The sequence below is a fragment of the Pleurodeles waltl genome, chromosome 1_1, assembly GCF_031143425.1.
Source record: "Pleurodeles waltl isolate 20211129_DDA chromosome 1_1, aPleWal1.hap1.20221129, whole genome shotgun sequence".
NCBI classification, from domain to species: Eukaryota; Metazoa; Chordata; class Amphibia; order Caudata; family Salamandridae; genus Pleurodeles; species Pleurodeles waltl.
In genome coordinates, this window is record NC_090436.1 from 270,491,386 (window position 1) to 270,498,370 (window position 6,985).

Here is a 6,985-nt window from a genome sequence, read left to right on the forward strand (position 1 = left end):
TGTTGTATTTGCCTTGTCTGTATGTTTATTTGAATGTTATTGTATATATGATTACAGGTTTTGATCTCCATTTAATGTCACATGTAGTTATGATGCTACTAAGAGTTGTTTCACCTAATAACATACTGAATATATGTTTTATATTGTAAATGTCTGTTCATTTCCACTGCATATTTTTACTAGGTGTGTTCAACTTACCATTTTGCAAGAGTTGTTAATGTCAATTTGAAATGACTACCATGACGTCTTGTTTGTGAAAAGAATATTGCAATGTGATGTTGGTCATTCTCTCTTTTCTCTCACGTTTTCTCTAATGTTAAATTGTTATGTATTTTTCAGTCTCTATTTTATGCTATGTTAAAAACATAGGCCCTCATTACAGCATTGGTGGTAAATGCTGCTTACCGCTGTGCTAACGGCCGCCAACATACCGTGACCGCGTCGGTATACGCTACGGGTATTAGGACCAACACAGAGAAATCCACCACTATGCAGACACCCACACAAGTCTGCCAGCCCAAAAGTCAGTGATAAACTGGTGGTACCATAACCCACACCGTTAAGCCAACAGAAATACACCTACAGCATCATGAACCACGAATCACCATGGTGGACATTCAACCGTGGTAAACCATTGGCGGTACAGACCGCCGTGCTCAAAATACACACACACGAACAAAACTACACCACATTGAACGATTCAAAATACACACACCTGACACACATAAAGACACCACACCCACACACCCAATCCAATCTAAAACACACACCCACGATACCCACAACACCTTACAACGAAAAAAAATCTTGCCAACTGAGAGAGACAAGCCAGGAGCACCCACTGAATCTGAGCCACATAACACCATCACCCATACACCATCCACACACCTCACAGCACACACACACCCAATCAAATCACCCCAGACACTCTCACACATACCACTCACACTGCACCCATGGTACCACAAAGACACCCCAGGTTCTCAGAGGAGGAGCTAAGGGTCATGATGGAGGAAATAATCCGGGTAGAGCCACAGCTATTCAGATCATAGGTGCAGCAGACGTCCATTGCTAGGAAGATGGAGCTATGGTGGAGAGTCGTGGATAGGGTCAACGCCATGGGACAGCACCCAAGAACAAGGGATGACATCAGAAAGAGGTGGAACGACCTATGGAGGAAAGTGCGTTCTGTGGTTGCAAGACACCAGGTAGCTGTACAGAGGACTGGCGATGGACCCCCATCTCCTCCCCCACAACTAACAACATGGGAGGAACAAGTCTTGGCGACCATGCATCCTGAGGGCCTCGCAGGAGTAGCAGGAGGACTGGACACTGGTAAGTCAAATCTTTACTACTTTATCCCTCTCCCTACCTGCATGCATTCACAAACTCCTACTCCTACCCTCACCCCCATCACTCCACCACCTCACATATACCCCACCATCACAACCCACCCATCCCAATACCAAGCCCTGCATGCAACACCAATGCATGGGCACCCATCACAGACCTCCATGGACACCAATCACCACAGCATGCACACTAGTGACAATCACTTAGCCAAACCAAGCACTGCTCACACAAGCCAAAGCTGCCATGCTAATAACAACCATAGACGGAAATATATCCATGCACAAGATGGCACACCCAGATACAATAACACTGCATTCACATCCCCACAGGACCCCCACTCAACATCACCGGAAAGGAGGTGCCAGCCACATCCAGTCCCCCCACAGAAGAGGCCCACAGTGATGACAGCAGCTATGCACGCCTGGATCATGATGACCAACCTGGCCCATCAGGGACCTCTGGACAGTCAGTGACCCAGTAAAAGTCCCAAACCACCACAGAGCCTCCCCCTCAGGAAACACCACCACAGCACCCACCCAGCGGGCCCATCCCTCTGTACCCAGGACACGTCAATTAGCAGTGTATCTACCACTACAGGGACCCCAGGCAACCCCTCAAACAGAGGACAACCAGGGACCTGGGGTCAGTGGCAGTGGGCATACGGTTCAGGGGACAGGCACAGGACAACATGGAAGCTGGGAGGACAGCTGTGCGACAGGGGGAAGACAGGCCCAGGGAACCGACTTTCCACGAGGCACTTGCACGGATCCTGGGAGCATACCACCATTCCCAGGAGACCATGGGCCAGATACTGTACAAGTTGCAGGAGACCCAGAGGCTGCAAGAGGGACTGTACCTGGGGATCAGGGAGGTCCTGAAAGACATCCACACCACCCTGGTCACCATTGCAGGGGTGCTGGCAGACATGACCAACACCATGAGGGAGGCAGTGGCACACCAACGGGCCACTGAAACTAGACACACCGATGAACAGCCCACCACCTCTGCTGACGCTAGTGGACAGGAGGTCCCACCACAGGAACAACAGACCTTCAGCACCCCACCCCCTGCAGATGGAGAACCACCCCGCAAACGGTCCCTGTGATCCAGGCAGAAGCCAGAGAACATTGCCAAGACCCCGCCAGGAAATAAGACTCTCCTGATTGTCACCCCTCTGTCCCACTCTGTCACCCTGTCCACCTTGAACTGCCATTGCTCTACTTCCTATGGCCCCTTGGATAATGCACCTGTGATTCAAATAGACTGAACTCTATCCTGGACTTTCCTCCATCATCAACCCAGCCCATTGCACATTCCCATTTACTTTTCAGCATTGAAATAAACACCCTTGGAACTATTACAAGTATGGAGTCTGTCAATTATTTGAAATATGTATTATTCCAACAAACTGTTAACAGTGCAATTCAAATGTACTGTAATATTTACATGGGTATGACCTGTAGTGGCATCAGTAAACACACCAGGAGCCAGAGCAGGGCACAGAGATCTGAAAATACAGATGCCAAAGGGTACAGTAAGTGGCCATAGAAATGGGGAAATTAGGCTGCCACGTTCAATGTCAAACACAAAACTGCAATGGAACGTGAAGTTACAGTGTCTTACCTGTGTGTCACTGGAAGTACTGTTGAATGAGTGTACTTCTGCTGTCCACATCTTCTTCCTCTGCCTCCTGTTCGTCACTGTCCACAGGCTCCACCACTGCCACACGACCATCTCCAAGCTTATCCACCTGCAGAAAAGGCACCAGGCGTCTCAAGGCCAGGTTGTGCGACATGCAACATGTAATGATGATCTGGCACACCTTCTTGGGTGAGTAGTACAGGGATCCACCTGTCAGATGGAGGCAGCGGAATATAACCTTCAGGAGGCCAAAGGTTCTCTCAATGATCCTCCTTGTTCGCCCATGTGCCTCATTGCAACGTTCCTCTGCCCTTGTCCTGACAATTGTCGCCAGGTCCACCAGGGGTCTGTACACGGGGGGATGTCTCCATCTCCTATTCATCCTCAGCAGTTGAACTCTAGGGTGAAAAGCGGTGAGCAGAGGGCCATATTCACATGTATGTTAAAAATAAAATTAATTTCTTCCTTTACAGAAACAGTATGTGAACTAGAGAGTCAGTTGCTGTGCCAATGTCTGCCCTGAAATGGTGGCTGCCTGACCTGCGAAGAGCGACAAGTGGAAATGAGGTAATTCCGCTGATGTTGTGCGCCGTTGCGGTCAGAGGTCGAAAACCGGCGCGCAACTTCGCATTGGTTATCATTGGGTCCTATGGGTTACAGGAGGCAATGGCAATGTATGCTGGTGGTGACGGTACGCACCGCTGCGGACGTGACCACCATTTTGTATCTGTGCACTCACTTGCTACCTGACCTTCAACAGGAGAGGACCTACACTGCAAGTGCTGCTGTGACCTGTGTCTGGAAGTGACAATGGCTCGAGTGTCTGGGGAAAGTTCGGAGGAGTTGGAGAGACTGGTGCATGGGGTCCTACCCCAGTGCACTTTACTCTATGGTCCTCCAGACAAATAGGTGAGTACACTGTGAGCATGATGCATGGGCCATGAATGTATGGATTTCTGTGTGTGTAAGCCTCGTGTGAGGGGGCAGAGGGGTCCCGGGCAGAGTGCTGCATGTCTGTTGGTCAATGTCAGTGTGTAAGGGGATGGGAGGTATATGGTGGGCCATGAGTGTAACATGCCGGACGGTATGACTCATACCTTTCTTATGCATCTTTTTCTGCAGGTCAGCACCCATCAGAAAAAGGGTATTTGGCGTGCCATTGCCAAGGAGGTTCGGACCCTGGGGGTCTTTGACAGGCAGAGCACCCACTGCTGCAAACAATAGGAGGACCTGCGCCGCTGGGCAAGGAAGATCGTGGAAGCCCAGCTGGGGCTGGCCTCCCAACAAGGAAGGTGTGCCCATCGCACCCTGACCCCCCTGATGTTCCGCATCCTGGCGGTGGCCTATCCGGAGTTGAATGGGCGCTTGAAGGCATCACAGTAGCCACAAGGGGGTGAGTACAGATTCAGAATCATGACTTTGCTCATGTTAAGGTTTTACCTGGGTGGGGGATGTGGGCTGTGGGTGCCCCTAGGCCAGGGCGAACATGGCAGGGTAGGTCACATGTTGGGCAGGCTCTGAGGCACTCCAACCCCAATAGTGTTAGTGGGCATCTACTACTGGGCAGGGTACTGTGGGTTTCAGGTGTGCACCCAATGGCATAAGGCAATGTACCCCATGGGCTGGTGACTAGCATTGTAACTGGTAGTGCATGACCTAGTGCATAGGGCTGTTCCCTGTGTGTTGTGTATGCCAACGGTAGTGTTGCTGCTAGCATTGCCCAAGTGTATCCTCTGTCTCACCCCCCCTTTTTTTTGTCACCCTGTCCTTGTGTGCATTAGCATCATCTGGCGGAGGAGCAGAGCCACCGGTGACGAAGGGATCTGCATCCCACATGGGCCTGGAGGCCGAATCCACCGACGGTGAGGGCACCAGTGGGACGGAGGGCAAGGGGAGCACTACGAAAGAGACAGAAGGGGACACAATCAACAGCGACTCCTCCTCCAATGGAAGCTACCTGGTGGTGGCAGACACCTCTGTGCCCATCCCAACAACAGGTACAGCAAACACCCCCTCCTACCAGCACTGCCCTCCCAGCAGCCCGTCAGTGTGTTTCCCGTGCCCACTCACCCAGGAGGGTGGGCATCTCCTTCGCCCCAGTCACCTCAGGCCCTTCCCCAGTCAGCCCTGCTGCCCTCAGTGAGAAGGCTATTGACCTCCTGAGATCCCTCACTGTTGGGCAGTCAACCATACTGAATGCCATCCAGGGTGTAGCAGGGCATTTGCAACAAACAAATGCATACCTGGAGGGCATTCACTCTGGCGTGGCGGCCCAACAGAGAGCATTCCAGGTTCTGGCCTCTGCACTGATGGCAGCCATTGTCCCTGTCTCCAGCCTCCCCCTCCAACTTCCTCTACCCAGTCCCAGTCCCCTCAGCCCCAGCCTATCCCAAGAACACCTTCCGACCAGCAATCACCCAAATCAATACACAGAAGTGGTTCAGGCAAACACAAGCACCACACTTCATCTCACAGGTACTCACAAGCACCAACCCCATGCAGACACACCAACATCCACTGACTCCACTGTGTCCCCCTCCTGCTCTTCGTCCACCTCCCTCCCAGTAGCGTCTCCTCTCACCTGCATGAACTACATCCTCATCAACTACCTCCATCTCCAGCACGCCTATCACTACACGCCCATCACTGGCAGTCACCACCCCCACATCCATGCAGATGTCCCCTGTGTCCTCTCCCACTGTGTCTGTGATCCCTCCTCCAGCAGCGTCCAGCCCATGCACCTGCACCCAAACACAGCAGACTGACACCTCCTACAACCACTCCCTCTTCCTCCACTCCTAAACCTTCACCCTCTTCCTGCCTGTGTCCCTAATAAGCTTTTCCTCACCACCATTGACCTATTTCCTACCCCTTCCCCCTGTGCTTCACCTTGGGCCAGGGTGCCCAGAACCCAGCCCAGCACCTCAGCCACCCAGTCCACGGCCACTGTGGTTTCTGCAGCAAAGGCAGGTGTGAGAGGCTCCAAGGAGGCACCCGTCAGCCCAGCCAGTGTGCCAGCAACACCTGCCAAGGCCAAGAAGGATCCGCCACCTGGCAAGGTCCGCCACCTGGCAAGGGCAAAAAGGAGACAGCAGCCAGCAAGGGGAAGGAGGCAGAACTAGCCAGCAAGGGCAAATCAATGACTCCAGCTGGCAGAAGCAGAGAGGCACCACCATTTGCCAAGGGCAGAAAGGGGAACAGAACATCAGCCATGGCACTTCAGCTGTCCGAGGCTGCAGGTGAAGGCCTAGAGGCTCCCACCACCACTGCCTGCACCGCCACCTGCACTATGGCCAGCACCGCCACATGCCCGCCACCAGTGGCACCACTGCCAGCAGCAGCAGCCCCAGTGGGCAGCTGTCGGAGGCTGCAGGTGAAGGCCTGGAGGCTCCCACCATCACTGCCTGCACTGCCACCTGCAGTGCAACTGGCATACACTGAGCAGCCGTCACTGCTGGAGAGCAGTGTGTAGTGGTGAATACACGGGCTGCTGTGCATCCTGGCCCCTACAACACCTGACGGTATGACACTCAGGTGAGAGAATGTGACCTTGCCCCATCTCGGATGAAGCACACTGGGCAGAAAGCCCCCTCCACAACCAATGGAAGAAGGCATCCACTCAGCCTCTCCTTGGCAGGATGAAGCACACTGGGAAGAAAGCCCCCTCCAGAACCACTGAAAGAAGACATCCACTCAGCCCGTCCTTGGCAGGATGAAGCACACTGGGTGCAAAGCCCCCTCCAGAACCAGCGGAAGAAGGCATCCTCTCAGCCCCTCCTTGGCAGGATGAAGCACACTGGGCAGAAAGCCCCCTCCAGAACCACTGGAAGAAGGCATCCACTCGGCCCCTCCTTGGCAGGATGAAGCACACTAGGCACAAAGCCCCATTCAGAACCACTGGAAGAAGGCATCCACTAGAGAGATTGTGGCTTTGCACTCCCCAGGACCAAGCATTGGGCAAACCACCCACTTGAAAGACTGTGGCTTTGCA